At 44.3% G+C, this 2,573-nt stretch overlaps 1 non-coding gene across 1 annotated transcript; it reads left to right on the plus strand.

The window, feature by feature from the left end:
- The first annotated feature begins 1,505 nt into the window (after positions 1-1,505).
- Positions 1,506-1,580, plus strand: Trnal-caa (transfer RNA leucine (anticodon CAA)). Its single transcript has one exon. It is a non-coding gene; the product is annotated as a tRNA-Leu (tRNA).
- The last annotated feature ends 993 nt before the right edge of the window (positions 1,581-2,573 follow it).

The following is a 2,573-nucleotide window of genomic DNA, read 5'->3' on the forward strand; positions in this document are numbered from 1 at the left end:
TATGTTAACCAGATATCATGCACTGTAACATACTACATAATATGCACCAAATGCAAAACCATAGTGAGCCCTATTTTTCACTGCAATTTTTTTGAATTGTGTTCCATGTCTTCTGTGAATGCAAGTATCACAATAACTATAACCATTAACGAAATGATGTGCACATCATTATGAAGCTGACATCTAAATTTGTACACAACGAAAAAGCGAAATTTTTACCGAATAGTTTCTGTAAAATCGTTTGAGGAACATTCCTAGATGTGTGCTTCGATTCTGTCATCAAGGACAAACTGAATGCAGGCAAACACTGTCGGTCTCCCCTTCCAAACAAATGAATGGACTCGCCCAGCGCTCTGTGGACGAAAATTGGTCACTGCACATCTGCCACCGTATCCTGCATGGAGTCTATTGCAAGGAGCTTTGTAAATTAAGTTAATTAACATTCCTTCTCAAACTGACTATTGAGTGGAAATCACCAGAACACAGAAAACTTAATAGATATTGATGTTTTTTTGCTTTGCAGCCGAATTGCTAGTGCCGCTGGCTTTCATGTGAAGCGACCCTGGTTCAATTCCCAGTGTCTCTAGTGCACATTCCTTCGCATCCTAAAACTAGACTGAGGTGCTGACCAAAAAACATCATGTGTTTTATCCTTCAGATAAAACACTCTCTTGTACCAGTTCAGTGAAGATGAGCAGGTGTTCCAAGTCTTCAGCCGACAAACGACAAAAATGTTGCGACTTTCAAAAAATGGTTCAAATGGCTCTGAGCACTATGGGACTTAACTTCTGAGGTCATCAGTCCCCTAGAACTTAGAACTACTTAAACCTAACTAACCTAAGGACATAACGCACATCCACGCCCGAGGCAGGATTCGAACCTGCGACCGTAGCGGTCGCGCGGTTCCAGACTGTAGCGCCTAGAACCGCTCGGCCACCCCAGCTGGCTGTTGCGACTTTCCATTAGAATTTTTTGGCACGGTTTTGGTCGACTGTAGAGTCCACCCATGTAACGGTGGTCAATGTGCGGTGACCAGTTCTCCTCCAAAGTGCTGGGCGAGTTCATTCGTTTGTTTGGAAGGGGAGGTCAAAATTGTTTGCCAGCTTTTCGCTGGTCAGCGGCGCGCTGCCTTTGCAGAATCGAGATGGACGCACTGCAATCTTTCTCAAACGATTTTACAGAAACTATTTGGTAAAACAAAAATTCATTTTTCCGTTACTTACAGTTTTATATGTCGGCTTCATGATGATGTGCCCATCATTTCGTTAATGGTCATAGTTATTGTGATATTTGCAGTTAAATAAGAGACTTCACGAGACTCGAGAAAAATTGCAATGAAAAATAGCGCTCACTATGATTTTGCGTTTGGTGCATATTACATAATTTGTTGCTGCATATGAAAGAGTGCTGGTTCTGCAAGGTTCGCAGGAGAGCTTCTGTAAAGTTTGGAAGGTAGGAGACGAGATACTGGCAGAAGTAAAGCTGTGGGGACGGGGCGTGTGACGTGCTTGGGTAGCTCAGTTGGTAGAGCACTTGCCCTCAAAAGGCAAAGGACCCGAGTTCGAGTCTCGGTCCGGCACACAGTTTTAATCTGCCAGGAAGTTTCATATTAGCGCACACTCCGCTGCAGAGTGAAAATCTCATTCTGGTGACAGACATGTTGTCCTCCATGGTCGGCCGGCTGGAGTGGCTCAGCGGTTCTAGGCGCTACAGTCTGGAACCGCGTGACCGCTACGGTCGCAGGTTCGAATCCTGTCTCGGGCATGGATGTGTGTGATAGGTTAGTTAGGTTTAAGTAGTTCTAAGTTCTAGGGGACTGATGACCTCAGCAGTTAAGTCCCATAGAGCTCAGAGCCATTTGAACCATTCTTCCGCAGTCGATATCAATTAAGACTTTATTAGCAATGCATGGGTTGTAAATGTGTGAGCTGATTCGGCAGCGTCGGAGGACAGAAATGTTGTCTGGCGCGGTTGATATCAATTAAGACTTTATTAGCGATGCATGGGTTGTAAATGTGTGAGCTGATTCGGCAGTGTCAGAGGACAGACATGTTGTCTGCCGCGGTCGGTATCCATTAAGACTTAATTAGCGATGCATGGGTTGTAAATGTGTGAGCTGATTCCGCAGTGTCAGAGGACAGACATGTTGTCTGCCACGGTCGGTATACATTAAGACTTTATTAGCGATGCATGGGTTGTAAATGTGTGAGATGATTCGGCAGTCTTGGAGAATGGTGATGTTGTCTGCCACAGTATCAGTTAAGACTTAACTTGCAATGTCTGGTTTCTAATTGTGAGAGCTGTAATCACGGAAATGTGCAGTTCATTCATTTGTTGGAGAACAGAAATTATTTGTGATTCAAATGGTTCAAATGGCTCTAGGCACTATGGGACTTAACATCTGAGGTCATCAGTCCCCTAGACTTAGAAATACTTAAACCTAATTGAGGACATCGCACACATCCATGCTTGAGGCAGAATTCGAACCTGCGGACTGAAGCGCCAAGAACTGCTGGGTCAAAGCGGCCGGCCATTATTTGTGACTCTAAAGAGAAATATAATTGTGCAGCTTC

The sequence above is a fragment of the Schistocerca serialis genome, chromosome 10, assembly GCF_023864345.2.
Source record: "Schistocerca serialis cubense isolate TAMUIC-IGC-003099 chromosome 10, iqSchSeri2.2, whole genome shotgun sequence".
Classification (NCBI taxonomy): domain Eukaryota; kingdom Metazoa; phylum Arthropoda; class Insecta; order Orthoptera; family Acrididae; genus Schistocerca; species Schistocerca serialis.